This window comes from Schistocerca gregaria, chromosome 3 (assembly GCF_023897955.1).
Source record: "Schistocerca gregaria isolate iqSchGreg1 chromosome 3, iqSchGreg1.2, whole genome shotgun sequence".
NCBI lineage: Eukaryota > Metazoa > Arthropoda > Insecta > Orthoptera > Acrididae > Schistocerca > Schistocerca gregaria.
In genome coordinates this window covers 367,443,314-367,462,946 of record NC_064922.1, presented here as the reverse complement: position 1 = coordinate 367,462,946, position 19,633 = coordinate 367,443,314, and the positions used below count along the sequence as shown (strand labels likewise).

Sequence of the window (19,633 nt, the reverse complement as noted above, 5' to 3'; positions counted from 1 at the left end):
TGTTATTTACTTTGTAAAGATGTTTGGACATTATTTCTGTTTCAATGCTCATGTGTGAAATTAATGTTTTGAATACTATTCTCATTATTTTATATATTTACTTACTTTATAATTCCTGTAACACTGGTGCATATATTTATTTCTATTCTTTTGTGAAGTCTGTGTTACTACAAATGTTATCTTTAGTGTTAAGTTCTTTAATGATGTATTTTGTACCTTTGTTATTGTATTCTTATGTTATAAAATTGTAATTGACACCAGTTCATCAAATTAAGTAACTTGTAAGTTACATTTCACTGCACACATTTCTGTTGGTCATAGTATATGGACAATATGTGAGAAGTAGGGACTGTTTGCATGTGTGTTAATAATTCAGCAAGGGACTGGATAACAGCATTGCTGGTTCTAAGGACAATTCCAAAAACTTTGTGAGTGCACAAGTGGTGGTTTATGGACTTGCTATATTCTCTGCAAGACTATTCGATGGTGATTGTGCACCTGCACAGTCGCAACAGTTGGCTGCTGGCCATCTCTACAAGGACTGCACTGGGTTTGCACCTTTGATGACTCACCAATACCATACTCTCTACCAGGACTACAGTGGGTCTGCTCTTTGATAACCTACCTACCAATATTCTTCAGAACTTCGACTGACTCTGCTGTGGGTTTGCTCTGTTGTGGCCCATTGCCTGTCTGCATGTCAAGAGTCAGCACTTTCTTTCCATTGGAAGGACAACACTACTTCTTCAAGACTGCATGGAAATCCACTACTTCCGTGTGCATTTTCTTTTACTACTCAGACTTTGAGAAAAAAAAAACACTGCAATTTTACTGTGATGAATGACCAGGACTGTCTTTATGGACTGTGAGTACATTTTAGCTTTTGACCAACATTGTAACGATAAGTGTGTGCATTTCATTTCTTTGTTATTGTAATTACGAAATTTTTTTTCAAATCTGTAATGGTCACTGCCCAAAACAATTTGTAAAATTTTTTGTGGGGAACATGGGGGCTATGTAAGTAGGCTGTTTATTTTTCTTAGTGGTAACACCACGTAGCGCTCTATATGAAAATCACTGACTGTGCTGTGTGCAGTCAGTGGCTGGTTGGCATTGTTGTAATACTCGCCATTGTAGTGTTGGGCAGCTGGATGTTAACAGTGCTTAGCGTTGGGCAGTTGGAGGTGAGCCGCCAGCAGTGGTGGATATGGGGAGAGAAATGGCGGAGGTTTGAAATTTGTAAGACTGGATGTCATGAACTGCTATATATATTATGACTATTAAGGTAAATACATTGTTTGTTCTCTATTAAAATCTTCCATTTGCTAACTATGCCTGTCAGTAGTTAGTGCCTTCCATTGCTTGAATCTTTTATTTAGCTGGCATTAGTGGCACTTGCTGTATTGCAGTAGTTCGAGTAACGAAGATTTTTGTGAGGTAAGTGATTTGTGAAACGTATAGGTTAATGTTAGTCAGGGCCATTCTTTTGTAGGGATTTTTGAAAGTCAGATTGCGTTGCGTTAAAATTATTGTCTATCAGTTTAAGCACAATCATGTATAGTTCTTCTAGGGGGACGTTTCAACACACACACACAGACACACACACACACACACACACACACACACACACACACACACACACACACACACACACACACAAACGGCCAAGGGAGGACTCGAACCTCCAACCGTGGTAGCCGCGCGAACCGTGGCAAAGTGCGTTCTAACCTCGTAATAATGTGGAATGCGTCAGTTGAAACAAATTTTACTTTGCATGTCATAATCCAACGTGTAGCTTTTTCTTTTGTTTAAATGTGTGATTAGTAATTTATAACTAAAAATTCATCCATTGAATAAGTGTGAAATGCAGAGTGGTCATGTAGATGTAGATCAGAACCAACTTTCATTATGTAATATTTTTTGTACTGCGATACAAAGGAGTTTTCATCTGAAGCAATCGATCGTGTTGTTACATTCAGTCTCAGATTTATAAAAAGGGCGATAGAAATATTTCAATGCGTGGTGTCGTTAGTGACTCTAACCAGTCAAAACATTCGTTTATACAACTGAAAGTGAATTAATTAACACCAAACTACATAAATAAATATATCTATTAAATTGTATTATGACGTGGGTTTCATATTGATCATCCATTACTGGCAGGGTTTTTATGCGTAACAAAATATACTTCTACACTACATACTTACTGTCTCACCCAACAGTCGTCATGCGAATTTTCTCTGGTATTTTTGAATGTATTCCAAAAATCGTTTTTTCATTGAGTAAATGGAGACAGCCCGGAGATATAATGCACGTTACAGCTGTTTAATGCGACGTCCAGCATCGAAGGAACATTTCAGTGTGTTTATCATTAGAAACGTGTTTTTAAAGTGGAATTTGATGTACCCATCCCATAGCATGGCCGTCCTATTCACCTCAGTTCTACCCTCAAGTACCTTGGTGTCATCCTTGACCGTCACCTTTCCTGCACCCCCATCTCTGGGTGATCCAAGCCAAGGCACACTCCTGACTCTGCCTCCTCAAACTCCTCTCTGGCCACACATGGGGTCTGGACCCCTCCACCATCCTCCATACTTATAAATCCCTCAACTGCCCCATCCTATGCTATGCCCATCCCACCTGGACTTGCACCTCTCTACCTACTATAAGTCCCTCCAAATACTTGAATGTTGTGTGCTTCGCCATGCCTATTGCATCCATTTTCCATCCCCCACGCAGATGCTATAGGACTTGATTCCCTTCCTAAAACTTCTGCTTTTCCTCGAATGGATATGGATCCCTTATACCTCCCACAAGCTCGATCAGCCACACCCACTTGTCTCTTCCATCCCAGCTCGCTGCCGCGCCTGTATTCTTGCATCCCACCTGCTCTCCATATTCACACCCTCCATACCCTTGGCCAAGGTGGCTTCCTCCAACTCCCCCTCCCTGATGATGTCCTTGTTCTGTCCTACCCCTCCAACCAGCTCTGACTCTCCCTCCAATTCCCCCTTACTCCAGGGCTCCCTCTCTCCCTCTCTCCCTCCTCACCTTTCTTTCTCCCCCCCTCTCTGGGATTCCAACCTCTCCCCTCTCTCCTCCCCCACTCTCCCCTCCCCCACACTCCCTTCTTCCTCCCACTGGCTCCTATCCCCTCCTTCCCATCCTCCTACCTCTCCCTTCCACCTGAAGCCAGCCCCCCCTCCCCCCTGCAGTCCCAATGTGTGCTTCGCTGATGATTATCACTAGTGTTTCTGTGCATCGGTCTTTCTCCATTGTGTGCTACAGTGTTTTCATCGGTGTGCTCTTACGTTCGCATTTCCAACTGGATGTCTTTGTCTGTTTTACTGGTGACACCCTTTGTGTAATGTGCCTTCTGTCGAAGGGCTTCTAATATATCATGTAATCTTCATCACTTATTACCATGCTTTTTATGTTCTCTGTTTCTATGTCCATTTGTTTTATCTATTGGCCATAGAGCAGCGTATGTAGGCTGCTGCCGGCCCACCTCATCTGGGGCTTGAAATAACAATAAAGGAAAAGAAAACGAAAACAAACTAACGATACGTATTAATAGGGTCAGCTAAACAAGGACTCTAGCAGCGAGTGAGTGGCACAGCTGTGTGGGGTTAGTAGAAAAGTTAGTGCGCCACGACTGGCAGGCGAGTCAGCGAAAGTGGAAGACAAGCGTATGTCAAGCAGCGACAATTACCTTTCCTAGTTTGGGCACGTTTTAGACTGCATTAGACACGTAGGGACATTACTAATACAGTACCCCTTTCAGTATGTTTCGATAGAACGATCTGGAAATTTGTTTCAAGTGCTCACGTACTCCGTATTATGTGCTTAGCTGCGTAAAGTACACTTCCTGATAGCACCATACATCAGTGTTAAGGCTGGTGCGCACACGCAATTGAAGTGCCGCCACAACCTGTGGCATTCTGCAGTGTTTCCATGAGCTACCGTTTACACGGCACGCCACAAATACAGTAAAGTTGCACATGTTTCGATTTGGGGTCAGCGTTAACTAGATGATACGGACAGGTTAGTATAATAGTTCAGCTGAAACTTAAATAAAAAGAAAAGAAAAGATAAATATTGAAAACGAAAATGGATAACACACAGAAATAGACATGGGGGCTACAAGTAAATCTACTAAAAAATAACATTTAAGACACAAATTCGTTCATAAGCCATTTCAGAACGACAAAAACGAATTTCGAGTAGTTGTTGTGTCGTTTATAGAGGTCCATTCAAAGATAAGATACACATATAAGGGACGCAGTCCAATTCGTGTGAATCTGCAAGTGTACAGTGGGGCGAACCATTGATTTGCGATTTTATTACTTTCTTATTTTCATTTATGCAGGATTTCGAATAGTTATTTTTACTTTTGTAAGAGTTACATCAGGTCCAGAGACGTTTCCATGCATGTTGTTCACAATATATATTAGTGCTTCTTCTCTCAAGTGTCACCCTTTTTAATATTCACTTTTTTGATTCTGTGAACATGGACGTAGTCATATCGTTATAGAAATTTAATTCTTGCAGTTAAAGACTACTTTTTAGGCATGTTATGCGCACGGAAACACACAACACGCCAAAAATGAGGCATCACAAAGTACAACCGAGTTGAACGTTTTGTGGCAAGACAAAAATGGTTCCACTTCAGTGACCCGGTGTAGATTGTGGTGTTCCTACATGAAACTGCGGTCCCTCTGAATTATGTCTCTAGCTGTGGTTTCATTTTAGTTAGTGTGTTAAGCCGTTTTCCCTTAGCCGTTGCTGGAATACTGGTTATTATTGTTGCTGTGGTGTTATACCCGTAGTTAAGCCAAATATCGCATTGGAGTGATGAGTCTGGTTTGCTGAATCGACACATAATAAAATTCTCCTTTAAAAAGCATTTTATTTTTAACAAAACACAAACAGACATTTTCTATTCTGGTTAACACGTGACGAGCTATAATTTTTTGGGGAAACCCCGTTCATACACTGCAAAAACGATTTTACAAATATCTACCGAAAAATCTGCGAAAACACTGGCAATTCCTATAAGAAGCATTTGGTGTGAAATTGACTCGCATACTAACTACTGCTTCCCAATATATTTATTCCTTAATGACATTTGACATTAAAAATATATAACTTTTTCAAACCAACAGCTAAATTTATGGAATCAGTACTAGGAATACGAATAATCTTCACAATGACTTAAAGTCACTTACTCTTGTACAATAGGGTGTGCATTATACAAGAACACACATTTTCAATAACTTGCCAACAGCCATAAAAAGCTTAACAACGAATGAAATTCAGATTAACAGAAGCCTAAAGGTTTTATTGGTGGTCAGCTCCTACTCCATTGATGAATTTCTCAGTAGAACCAACTGCTTTGGGTGTGTGTCTATATAAAAGAACAATATAAATTCTGCACAATTTCAGTGCAGTAATGTGTTCATTGTAAATAAGTATTATAGTAGTTCTATTACATGTTTATTACCTTAGAAATAAAAAAAACATTTTTTATTTTAATTTAAGTGCATTAGTGTTTGTAAAATGATTCATTCATATAATGTTCATTAAAAAAATGAAGATTATTCCACTTCGGACCTGTGGAAGGTACATTAGCTTATTTGTTTCAGTTGTAAATATTTGTCATGTATTATTCTTTTTGTGACATGTTCTACATCCTGGAGGATCTCCTCACTACGAATCAACTGGAATGAATTTAAATCTAATCTAATCTAAATGAAACAGTGTAGTTTTAAAGACGTTAGAAAGACCTTGAAGACGAGAATACTGTGACATAATGCTTGTTAATGTTAGCGTTGAATATTTTCGCAGCTGTATCAAATCATTGAGGTAAAACTGAAATGCAAGGCAGCCGAAATCGGCTATTGGGGTTCAGCAAATAAAACAGGTTCAAGTTTTAGGTGATTCGCAACGTATTATAAAAATCAGTTTACCGTTTGTGGATCATATGATAGACACGTGCATCACAAGACACAATGTTAACTGTAAACAGTATTGATGCTGATCGGAAATAGTCTGTCACTTCCATTATTCCGTATTCCCCCTGTACATTGAGCGTAGCATAGCTGGCGGTAAGCAATAGATCTTCCTGACAGGGTTTCTCACAAGGTCCTGTCCTTGACACTCATTCTTTGTGGGTCTTATTTCATTTTCGTAGATATAGTGCATCTTTCATTTATTCCCGAAGATGATCGTTTATTTTATAAGTCACATTAGCCTGCACTGTGATGGGCAACGGAGCTACAGTGTCTTCAGTTTAATGGTAAATATAATTTACTAATGAGGAATATAATAATTTTTCTGTGCCAGGATGTTAAACTAAAACTTCAGGAGAAAGCAAGCAAACAAAGACTATCGTAATGCCTCTAAAACAAGATCTTGTAAGTTAGCTGAGGAAAGATGAAGTGTAGATACTACCATTATAATATACTGCCCAAGCAACTAAGAAAGTGAAACACGAACAATCGGAACATCTGTAAAGTGCAAACAAAGGCATTTGATTTTTTTGTCAGCTCGACGTTAACATTAGGTACGAAAACTTTAGATAATGTGCAGAGTAAGTAAAAGTTACTAAGGAGGTGCTTACATTGTATTGATTTCTCTGTGACCTACAGGAACAGTCGCTTTTGCAGATGAGGAAATTTTATAGAGGAATAACTACTGTCCAAGGCAGAAATAAGAAAGTCTTTCACAGTTTGTTTTCTGTACTAGGTTCACAAGGAATAGTACAGAACAAAAAAGAATTGACGACTTCGTCGGTAGAAGTGAAACATTAATAAGTAGTAAGTCACGCTGACAAAAGGAAAGGTTGTTACGCTTGCAGCTTAGCAACGATCCTCATACACAGTTGGCCTTCTGTTGTCCTATGCAGCACTATCGACTAACGATCAGAAATTCTCTCTGATATTTAAAGCAGACTCCAAGTCAATATCTGTGCATGCATCATACATGATTTAGTGGTGCAATTCCTCAGACGTCCGTACCTGTTGTAGCGTCTATTAGACCTATTCTTACTATTTATTATCTTTTGTAAAACGATTTTCAGTACAGAATTAACGGCAACCAACTTATGCAATATCATAAGAAATAGAAAAGTTAAAATTCATTTTGCGCTAGCGTTTCTCTGCATATAAAGATATATTTGGAGATAATTGATTTGTACAAGAGCTGAAGAGCTAGTTAAGGAAACAATCTGTGGCACGAATATAGTAACCCATTGTTCTGAGAAATGTTATTTCATGATCCGGTCGGCATTAGCCGGAAATACTTAGGAAAAAAAGAACGAAAAAAGGAACTGTAAACAAAAGAGCAAAAATCGGAATTGGCCTTGGAACTGTGGAACACGTATAGCCTTTCGCTCGATTGTAGTTTTAGTGTTAAACCTCACGGCCCTCTGTGTCATGCGAAAGTTTTCATTCATAATCCATTACGGTCAAAGCGAATGACAGATTCTGAAATGTTGACAACTTCTGGGAAACTCTGGCGCTTTGGCGAAGCGGTCCAACGTAGGTTTGGAGCAACATTGTGTCTTCTGTAAAGTGGTCACGATTTGAAACCAATTGGTGGGGGTGCAAGCCTTTAGAACATTGTAAATAGTCTTAAAGGGTTTGGCGCCGGATGACGTTGTGCAAATTTCACAATATTTCCCCGGAGCAACTGTCCGGCATCTTCAGGTGGTTGAACCTTCCTGGTGACTACGTACGACTGACGATATCCGCATGTTGACGCCCCGGATTCTACGCCAAAAAATACTTACCGTTTACTCAAGCCATTGTTTCCCATTATTGGTGGATAACGTTTTAATCGGCAAATACAAAGTGTGCCTATTTTTGCAATTACATTTTTCATTTCATTTACCATGTAAATGTAAACCTTTGTCGTCAGCCAGTTGGCATTTACTTTCGAAATTTATTTAGATCTTGCCTACAGTACAGATATAATGCCTAGACATTGACAATGCTGGCAAATAAGCTCCTTATACGGTAACCCAGTTTTCTGTTTCCTAAGGAACTGATTGTGTTATGTCCCTAAGTCATCGGAATCCTAGGTTTCCATGTCCGCCCTCGAACTTCACTATCTGGGCGACAGATTCGTGTATTGTTTTCCATCGAAAAGCAGTAAATTTCGCGCAGGTCCTTACGCTGCTACCTGCGGAATACAAACCATAACCACTGTAATAAAGTTTAATGTCCATGTAGTGATAATGACAGGCCCATCTGCCATGGATGCTGACCGAAATAGAGCATCCCCAATGGTGAGAGGCAGGGGGACTCACTGCTTTGAAGCATCCAGATGGGAAAAGAAAGCTATTGTATCTACGTTCTTCCACATCCTTGTTTTTGGATCATGCTTCATCAGACACTAAAGTGGCTAACCATTTTGTACCCTAGAATCAAATTAGCAATACTAAAGTAAATTTGGAACATAAGTGTCGATTGTTAGAACAGAAAGGTTCACATTTACGTCGTAAATGAAATGTAGAATCAAATGCGTCGGTTCGTAATCGCAAAAACAGACACACTTGTCAAGTCTCCGAAGTGAACACTCCAAAAACGAATTCACGGAATCCAGATATTGATTGCTGCAGTTGTATAGGTATCGATGTATCTGATCGTCTATATATACATTGCATAGGGGCCTGAAGCTGGTTGTATAAATAAAATAACTTCTCGAAACATACGGCAGCCTACTACAACGCCTCACCACGGATGGAAAACAATGGTTTGGGTAAGCCGTACGTATTTACCCATTAGAAAATAAAAGTTGACCCTAACCCACATGGGCGTGATGTATAGGATGTGACCAGCTGCAGCACAGACAGATGTCCCCGTTACTAATCTTAACCTTTCACATAGAACATTGTTTTCTACTATGCATCTTTTTAAGTTAAAACACACACACACACACACACACACACACACACACACACACACTGTATACGCAGTTACTAACTTTAATACTTGGCTTATCGTATTCATTTAAAGTAAGTTATACCTCTTAATGAGTAAATTAATTCTATTTTTCAACAAGTTCTCTAAAAGAGACGCCATCGTTTCACATTTAGTAGCTTTTAGGAACTTGCATGTTAGACCCTCTCTCCAGACAGTAACATATGCTGCTGTCAAATCGACGAAAACCGCACCCGTTTTCAGGCTTTGTTCACAGCCCCGCTCGATGAACGTTGTTAATGCGAGGACCTGGTCCTCGCAGTTTCGACAGGCATAGATTCCAGTATGATTGGATTTAATGTGTTGTAAGGGAGATGCTCAAGCAGTTTACATGCAACACTTAAGAGAGCGAAGGGTCTATAGATTTCTGGTTTATCATTTGGCTTTGCTGGTTTGAGGATGGCAATGACCTTTTCCCTCTTGAGTTCTTTTGGCAAAACTCTTGACCGGAGTATGTGGGAGCAAAATGTCGTCAGCAAGTCTCTTGTTTTTGGTCCACTGTGTGTTAGGAACTCTGGGTATATGTTGTCGAGACCAGGGGCCTTGCCGTTTCTTATACCTTGTAGGACCTGTAGCGTTTCTGTGACTGTGGACGGTTTAGTTAAGTCTTGTTGTTCACGATTTTCTTTAATGTGTTTCTTTATTTTACGTGAGGGTTCTACATCTACAAGGATACTCTGCAAATCACATTTAAGTTCCTGGTAGAGGGTTCATCGTACAACCTTCACAATTCTCTATTATTCCAATCTCGTATAGCGTGCGGAAAGAATGAACACCTATATCTTTCCATACGAGCTCTAATTTCCCTTATTTTATTGTGATCATTCCTCTCTATGTAGGTCGGTGTCATTAAAATATTTACACATTCGGAGGAGAAAGTTGGTGGTTGGAATTTCGTGAGAAGATTCCTTCGCAATGAAAAACGCGTTTCTTTTAATGATTTCCAGTCAAAATCCTGTACCATTTCTGTGACACTCTCTCCCATATTTCGCGATAATACAAAACGTGCTGCCTTTCTTTGAACTCTTTCGATGTACTCCGTCAGTCCTATGTGGTAAGGATTCCTCACCGCGCGGCAGTATTCTAAAAGAGGACAGACAAGCGTAGTCTCCTTAGTAGGTCTGTTACATTTTCTAAGTGTCCTGCCAATGAAACGCAGTCTTCGATTAGCCTTACCCACAACATTTTCTATGTGTTTCTTCCTATTTAAGTTGTTCGTAATTGTAATATCTAGGTGTTTAGTTGAGTTTTCAGCTCTTTATCGACAGGTGCTCTAGATGTTTTGACTATATTGTTGGCAATTTGGACTGGTGTAGTACTTGGTTTAGCCGGCCGCAGTGGCCGTGCGGTTCTAGGCGCTACAATCTGGAGCCGAGCGACCGCTACGGTCGCAGGTAAGAATCCTGCCTCGGGCATGGATGTGTGTGATGTCCTAAGGTGAGTTAGGTTTAATTAGTTCTAAGTTCTAGGCGACTAATCATCTCAGAAGTTAATCGCATAGTGATCAGAGCCTTTTTTTTACTTGGTTTAATTAGTGGTACATGTGAATTAGTTCCTAGTTTCTTCAGGAGACTCCATGCTTTTCTGCTGGAGCGTTTAAAATCCATTTTTTCAATGGTGTTCCTCCACTTGACCCTCCTAGCTTCATCCAGGCTATGCAGGAGGCCATCTGCGACTTCAGATCTTCCGCTCTACTCGTAATCGTCATACAGCTGTTCACTAGCTTCACTCCATCCTGGTATATACTACTTTCTAATACCCCTAGGAATGTGTTTTTGCTGTCTTTCTAACAGTGTCAGCAAATTTTTGATAATGCTGAAGATTGAGGGGTTATGAATCGTATATTAGAGTCCAGGTCTCTAGAAAATCCAGACCAGTCAACTTTGGAGAAATTCCACCGGTGCAGTGGAGACGTGAGGATCACGGGGATCTGTATACCCACCTCAAGAAAGATTGGTCTGTGCTGGCTGTGCGGGGAGTGTTTAACGATGTGACGGTTTACAGGGATTGGCTTGGTCCTCTGGTCGATGGAAACAAAATGTAGGTCGGGGTTTGTCTCCGACCCCCATCTGGCTGATTTGGAGGTTGCCATGTCTTTATGGCTATAAAGTAGATGCATGTTCTGCATCTCAGCCCATTCCATAACACTGAGCCCGTTTGCGTCGTTTTCCCTGTACTTCCATTCAGTATGGAGGGTGTTAAAATCACGTGCAATTAGGGCAGGGTGGCGAACGAGTGGAGGCTGATTTTCTGGCCAGGAAACGGCGTGGGGTTAGTAGATGTTAGTTAAATGTCCAACTTTTGTAGTAGGGTTATGTAGGCTTATGGATATTATCGCTGTCAGATGTAGAGACAAGCTTCACATTATCAATATTTGTCTCTGCGTAGGTAGCGGTGCCATAGTTCGGATGATGTGTTACGCCAATCAGTCTGTGCTCTGGGATTTTACCTCTTGACTGGAGCTGTGCTTAGTCTGCAGTGTGTGTTTCTTGTATTAAAGGGATGAGAATGTCATGGTCTAAAAGAAGCTTTGATAAGCATTCACTCTTTGCTATGCTTACGTTTTCTATATTAAACCGGTAGATGCGCAGGACTGGTCCCACTGTCTTTGTCCTAGGGCCTTGGGGAAGGCCATTCGCTTGTTTCGCTTGCATTGTGTCCTGTTATCCTGGATGTCGTAAGACAGTCCGGATTGCCTAAGTTTCTAATTATTTAGCCGCTTGACAACGTTGCCCAGGGTGTACCACGTGGAGGCGTGTTAGAAATTACACCCCTCTTTCTACGGTAACGTTCTCTTACCGCTTCACTCATATTATGTAACCATTGCGTAGTATGACAAGTGCCAAGACTAAGAAAAGAGAATAAACATTTCAATGACCGGACGGACAGTTCATAATATGTGGAAAATAAGAAAGAAAGGCACAAGAGAGATTTCAAAGCCGTTCGTCCGCTTGGCAGCCCAACACCAAGACGCTGTTGTTGCTCCAGGTGGCTCTTTATTGCACTTCTTGCACTGTTCACTGTTTCTATTTTGCTTTTTCTTCACAGTTCAGTACACCTTCCTCCTGTTTTCAGGCTTGAGCTGTGTTCAGTTTTTGACGAGCTATCCGCTGGGACATCTTACCATTAAATTTGAAGGGAGTACGATGGGGAGTTTCCCTTGTAAGAATCATGTCCTAGAGGACCACCGCATAATTATTGTCTTTGAATAAAAATTTAAGTTCTGTTCACATCACAGCGTGTTCCAACAAGTTAACTTCTGTACTATACCGCTGCAGTCCCTTCTTTGAATGTTTCTAGGTTCTTCAGCCTGTTTCACTCGGCAATGACAAATAATGCGAAAATTACTTCAATCCCTAAGTTTTGCGTGCACCGCTGTGTGCGGATTGGCCCTTAGGCGCGATCTTCAGGTGTCTTCAGCTTAGTTACAGTATAAATTCGTGAACGTCGTCGCCATATATGATCTCCTCAGTATTTTAATGTCTTGCCGGTCGTACATGACAGCGAAATTGAAGAGTACATTGTACTTAATCTGAAAGATCTGAAGATGACCATTAACGACGGAAACCGCTAATTGGCTGTATTATATCGCAGCTGTCAATGAAACAATCAGCTATGAGAGGGTAACATCGCTGGTTCCTCGGAGATTTGGTGTTCAGTAAGGTGCGGACGAAGTTGTAGTGGGAGAGAAGCGGGGAATTCGGTGATGAAACTGCGGCCTCTGAGGTTTTGTGTGAGAGCGTAGCCGGGTCATGACTGGCAATCGGAATGTAAGTGCAGTTTATCGGCAGACATTATTGGTACTGTATGTCAAGAGAGCACACACAGAGGCCAATGACGAAATTCTTATTTCAAGTAATAGTTTGGTACATTTATAGAATATAATTTTGTTGACTGTTTTTGGAAACTGATTGTGAAAAGTATCAGGATGATTACCTTATGGAATCAACCTATTTGTATGTAAATCATGCTAAAATTTTTTCATAATTTATAAAATGGGCAATAAAATAGCAAACCAAAGCGAAAGTAAGAAAAAACTCAATTTATGAACAACAGCTGAAGATCGCGAGAATTGGGCTAAAAGTGGTATCAGATGATTCATGTACGAAGAATCCGATATCGAACGATTTAGTTTATAAGAATGACACAGCTATGAGGTTATTACAGCATGTTTCTAGAAGGGATGGGCCAACATTACTGCATCTCATATTCGTCTCGCGAAATGACTACGACGGAAACATCAGTGAAATTTGATCTCATCTGGGGGCTTGCTGACCGTCGAGAACGGAACTAACATTTGGCAAAAATAATGGTTTTGGAAGTGTTCTCTCCCATACACCATAAGACGGAATGCCGAAAGTAAGCGCCGGGCAGTGTGGCCGAGCGGTTCTAGGCGCTTCAGTTTGGAACCGCGCGACCGCTATGGTCGCAAGTTCGAATCCTGTCTAGATCATGGATGTGTGTGATGTCCTTAGGTTAGTCAGATTTAAGTAGTTCTAAGTTCCAGGGGACTGATGACCTCAGATGATAAGTCCCATAATGCTCAGAGCCATTTGAGCCGAAAGTAAGCGTTAGTATACATGGTTCAAATGGCTCTGAGCACTGTGGTACTTAACATCTGAGGTCATCAGTCCCCTAGAGCTTAGAACTACTTACACCTAACTAACCTAAGGACATCACACACATCCATGCCCAAAGCTGGATTCGAAGCTGCGACCGTAGCGGTCGAGCGGTTCCAGATTGAAGCGCCTAGAACCGCTCGGCCACACCGAGATGTTCAGGTGTTTGACAAAAATATAGAACACCGTGAGAAGTGCCTGCTTGAACATAAATTATGATGCCGGCCAAGCCAGCAAGCTGTGCTGTTGTATTTGACTGCGAACGGCACTGGTGCAGTGTTTTCAACAAGTTGCAAGTGTCAGCCTTGGTCAGAACAGTGTAATGTGCAGATGTGAGTGCATTATGTCGTAGCTAAGTGAATACGAACACGGGCCAATTGTTGGTGCTGGGATATTGGGTGCTTTCTCAACCAAAGAAGCTGAAGTATTAGGTGTTTCACGAGGCACCGCATCGAAGATTTATAACGCATACAGGGAAAGTGGAAAAAAATATCATACGCTAAGTGAAAAAGCCGACGTACGTGTGTTGAGGGATCGTGACGGACTGTCACTGAAGAAGATAGTGGCGAAAAATAAGCGGACGACTGGTGTAAAACTGAATGCGGAGATACATATCGCATTCGCGAACTTTCTCAGCATTAAAACAATATTAACTGATCGTATGGCATGCGTGGGAGTCTCTTCCCCGTGAGTTCGGCCACCTAGTGGTTGCCTTTTTATCTGACGTCTGAAGCCTCTTCGGCGACGCCACACACACACACACACACACACACACACACACACACACACAGAGAGAGAGAGAGAGAGAGAGAGAGAGAGAGAGAGAGAGAGAGAGAGAGAGAGAGTCCAGAGCGAGAAAAATCCTCGACCCGGCTGAGAATCGAGGTCGGAACCCATGATCGATTGAGAGCCACGCTAACAACAAAATCATGATCTGCTGACAAAATAACACTAGGTGAGCCCCAGACGCAGGGAATATCAGGGCAATCAGGAATTCCAGAACCACTCACTAGTGATACAAATGCCTGTAGCAAGGAAACGTGGTGCCGAACCCTTGCAATCTGTAGTAATGAAGGCATCTGATCGGATGAGTGTTGTTTCGCACTGTTTGCAACTTATGGCCGAGCTTACATCCCAAGAGTGAAACATGGGAGGGCGTTTAGCCACGATTTGGGCAGCCATACCGTGGTATTCCTTGCGCCCCGGCTACTCCGCAAGGTAGCATTACTGCCAAGGAAAATGTGGGCATTTTGGCTGACAACATCCACCCACGACGCAACGTTTGTTCCCGAATGATGATACAATGTTGCAAGACGACTGTGCTCTTGTTCGTGCAGTTCACATCGTCAAGGACTGGTTTTATGAACATAAAGATGAACTGTCACTTCTCCCCTGGCCACTATAGTCACCAGTGTTATTGATCCTTTGTACAAAGGTGTGTGACAGCTCTCCACGTCGTAATTGTGACCTGAACTTGCACTATTTTGCAGGAAGAATGGTATAAGATTCCCTCGACAACCTAATGCAGGACCCGCGTTCATCCGTTTCGAGAGAACAGGTAGGTGTTTGGAATGAGGACGATTTCCCTACAGCGTAATAGACATGGTTACTTGTTCTGTTTGTGGTCTTTACATTTTAATGTGTACGAATTTTGCTATTTTGGCCTCAAAGTAACAGATTATGGTCGGAAATGTAGACTGCTTGATCACTATTCACCTCCATACAAGTTAGATGAACGTCCCACTATTTTGCAGGACGAAAGGTATAGATTCCAGAATGAGATTTTCATTCTGCAGCAGAGAGTGCGCTGATATGAAAGTTCCTGGCAGATTAAAACTGTATGCCGGACCGAGAGAACTTAGAACTACTTGAACCTAACTAACGTAAGGACATCACACACATCCATGCCCGAGGGAGGATTCGAACCTACGACCGTAGCGGTCGTGCGGTTCCAGAATGTACCGCCTAGAACCGCTCGGCCACCCCGGCGTGCTCACGCCCAGTCCTCACAGCCTTACTTCCGCCAGTACCTCGTCTCCTACCTTCCAGATTTTACAGAAGCTCTCCTCAGAACCTTGCAGAACTAGCACTCCTGAAAGAAAGGATACTGCAGAACCATGGCTTAGCCACAGCCTGGGGGATGTTTCCAGAATGAGATTTCCGCTCTGCGAGTGCGGTACTAGCGGAAGTAAGGCTGTGAGGACAGGGCGTGAGGCGGCCGTTCTAGACGCTACAATCTGGAACCGCGCGACCGCGACGGTCGTAGGTTCGAATCCTGCCTCGGGCATGGATGTGTGCATGTCCTTTCGTTAGTTAGGTTCAAGTGGTTCTAAGTTCTAGGGGAATGATGACCTCAGAAGTTAAGTCCCATAGTGCTCAGAGCCATTTCGAACGGGGCGTGAGTCGTGCTTGGGTGGATCCGTTGGTAAGAGCACTTGCCCGCGAAAGGCAAAGGTCCCCAGTTCGAGTCTCGGTCCGGCACACAGTTTTAATCTGCCATGAAGTTTCTGTATAGATTCCCTTTAAGACCTTATATGACGTTTCCTTAACCATTTCGTGACGACTGGAAGCTGTTTCAAATGTCAACAGTCTTCCCGTACTATAATAGCGTCCATACCCGGGGCAAGGGGTGGCGACACCACACGCCCTAGCTCGCAGGAAAAGATGCAGTGTAGTAAAGGTATTTCTTTCAAGAGAATGATTTAAAATTCGATGTTACGCAGGTTTTTAATAGGGTCGGAAATTAAACTCATCGTGGCTACTTAAAAGTCGCTGTTCGTCTTCCAAAACACTGAAAGTACTCCATACACTTAGGTCCAGTCCCTGCGCACTACATATCATCGTGTGGGCGCATTTGGTTCACCGTGTTACCAGTCCCTGCAGATGCTTCACTGAAGTACAAATTGAACAGTAGCGGACAAAAAAATTCCATTCGTTTCTTACGCTTCACCTAGACGACGTTGAACAGTAGAAAAGAACTATAGTGATGTAGTTAAAAGATTTTATGCATTGTAGAGAATGCAGGACGACGGCTATGCGTATAGCCCATCGGCTACGCCATGGGAGTGTGTGTGCTGCGGGTAGCGGTGCAGTGTGTTCGCAGGCGCGGCGTAACCAGGGGCTGCCGGCTGGGCGGTGAGCGAGTCGTGGCGCAACGCACGCCTGAATGAGCAGAGCCGAGCCGAGGCAATATCCGGCGCCGCTGGCTGGTGCCTGCTGGCGGCTGCGGGGGCGTGCGGCTGCCTGCCTGCCTCACCGCTCCTAGCTTTGCCCCCAGACCCGTCAATCGCACGCACCGCACGGCCAGTTATTGACGCGTCACTGCCAGCGTTTTTCTGGCCGTGCGACGCGCCGGCTGCTAACGCTTTAGCCCCTCTTCCACCTGGCTAGGTCCACCCTCAGAGCACGGAGTCAAGTTATATTGGTTGCTTTTCTTTTTTTTCCCAAGTCATCAGTCACCTGACTGGCTTGATGCGGCACGCCAGTAATCTCTTAAAATTAAGTGTATTCTTCATCATTACTAAAAAGTGATCGGAGTCTACATCTGCTCCTGGCTACACCTTACAATCCAGTGCCTGATTGACCGTGATGTAATCTAACTGAAACCTTCTCATATTTTCCAGCCTTTTCGGGGTGTCCCTCGGCTTCTTGTGATTCTTGAATAAAGTATAACTAGCATAAATTTATTGCAGAACTCAATTAGTCTGTCTCCTCTCTCATTTCTAGTCCCCTCCCAGAGATGCGAATGGGGCTATATCGAAATCTTTTATTTAGAAAAGTGAAAACAATTATAGCGAAGTACATTAAATTTATTTATTCTTCTTTCTTCCTACACTTCCAATTAAGAGGTTCCTTGCAATCGGTACTATTTATTCCACTTTTCATGCAGACTCCAATGGCTATACCATAATAGCTTGTATAGCGAAGGTAGTAATACACTTCAGAAAAGAAAGTACACCAGGAAAGGCGAAGTAGATTTCGATCCGCTGACAGCTTACACATACACGGGGATAGTAGAGGTACTGATGATGACTTCAGCGTCGTCCGTCAACAGATAGCACAGTGGCATAGCTACAAGAGCACTATCTGTGGCTATCCTGTAATAGAGAATGGTCACAGCGAGTAGGCTCAATGTTATGTAAATGTGTCGAGCAAGCAGGAACCAATACCTAGGAGATGTACTTTCTGCTGCCAACTGAGCGAGTTTGGAAGGGGTCAGATTGTGACTTCGGAGAGGCGAGACCGTCCTTCCTTGGAATTGCCGCACAAATTGGATGTGCTGCGTCAGTTGTACAACGATGCTGATATCAGTGGTCACTTGAACATTCTCACATCTGTAGTCGAGGTTCTTTACTTCCACGCAACACAGACGCCTGACAGGATCGTTGAATTTCAAGGGTAGTAGTTGCTGATCGCACAGTTACGACAGCTTAGATAAGACGGCTTGCGAACATACACACGTTTGCGAACTGGTGTTTAGCAGTGGGAGTGCGGGCACGCATACCTCTAACCCGTGTTCCACTCACGCCACGACAACGACATGCACGGCTCAACTGTGCCGTCACAGGGTCTCCTATAAGATGGAATGGTCTTCAGCAATGAAACCAGATTCTGCTTGCACGCAAGTACTGGTCGTTTGGGCGTACGATGTAGAGCTGGTGAGCGCTGTTTCATAGAATACACTTGTCCAAGGCACACTGACCCCATCCCAGTCTATATGAGCTGGGGTGCGATAAGCTACAGCTCTCGTTCACCTTTGGTGTTTCTGGAGGGGAAGCTAATCAGCGCTCTTTAGTGCTGAGTGTCGTTACATCAGTTCTCTTATATTTATTGCAACACGAAAGTGATGTTAAAAGAGGATAATGCTCACCCATATATCGCTCCTGAAACTCAATATGCCCTGGAAGGCGTGCAGCAACTTCCCTGAACTCTGGATTTGTCACGAATCGAGTGCATGTGGGATATGAAGAGGCACGACCTGACTTGCGCGACCTGACTTGCACGACCTGACTTGCACGACCTGACTTGCGCGACCTGACTTGCGCGACCTGACTTGCGCGACCTGACTTGCGCGACCTGACTTGCGCGACCTGACTTGCGCGACCTGACTTGCGCGACCTGACTTGGGCGACCTGACTTGGGCGACCTGACTTGGGCGACCTGACTTGGGCGACCTGACTTGGGCGACCTGACTTGGGCGACCTGACTTGGGCGACCTGACTTGGGCGACCTGACTTGGGCGACCTGACTTGGGCGACCTGACTTGGGTTACCCTGTAAGTTGGTAAGCGTGCTACAAGCAGCTTGCAGAATGGCCTATATTGGCAGCATGGTGCAGATGCACACACACCTTCGCAGTATCAGTATAAAGATGGCCGCCTCACTTGCGGCTTGCACCAGGGAAGAACAACGTTCTGTTGTTCGGTTTTTGCGTAGTGAAGGTGTGAAGCCTATTGAAATTGATCGACGAATGAAGGTTCAGTACGGTGATGCATGTTTGTCACAGCAGCAAGTCTACGAATGGAGTACGAAGTTCTCAAATGGTGTGACTTCAGTGGAAGATGCTCCTCGTCCAGGTCAGGCACAACGAGTTGTGACTCCACAGAACATTGCAGCAGTTGAAGCCATAGTGAAGGAAAACCGCCGAGTAACACTGAATGACATTGCAGCATGTTTACAGATTTGTCATGGGTCAGCAAACCACATTGTGCATGATGTGCCCCATTTACACGAAGTGTCTGCAAGATGGGTGCCACGGCAGCTGACTCCTGAAATGAGAGAACGACGTGTCGATGCTTATGAAGAACTTCTTCGGCACTTTGAACGAAAATCTGATGGCTTCCTACCAAGAATGGCGCCATTCCTGATCACCAAAACCAAAGAAGTATCGAACAGAACCATCAGCAGGAAAGGTTATGCTGACTCTCTTCTGGGACGAAAAAGGCGTCATTTTGGAGCGTTACATGCCTAGAGGGAACACTGTCACCAGTGAATCATACACAGATCTCCTAAAAATCATCTGCGGCCTGCA

At 43.2% G+C, this 19,633-nt stretch overlaps 1 protein-coding gene across 2 annotated transcripts in view; it reads left to right on the top strand.

Annotated features, from left to right (window-relative positions):
* Positions 1 to 19,633, top strand: part of LOC126353821 (potassium voltage-gated channel subfamily KQT member 1-like) — a 2,608,463-nt gene that overhangs the window by 370,794 nt on the left and 2,218,036 nt on the right. The window lies entirely within an intron of this gene.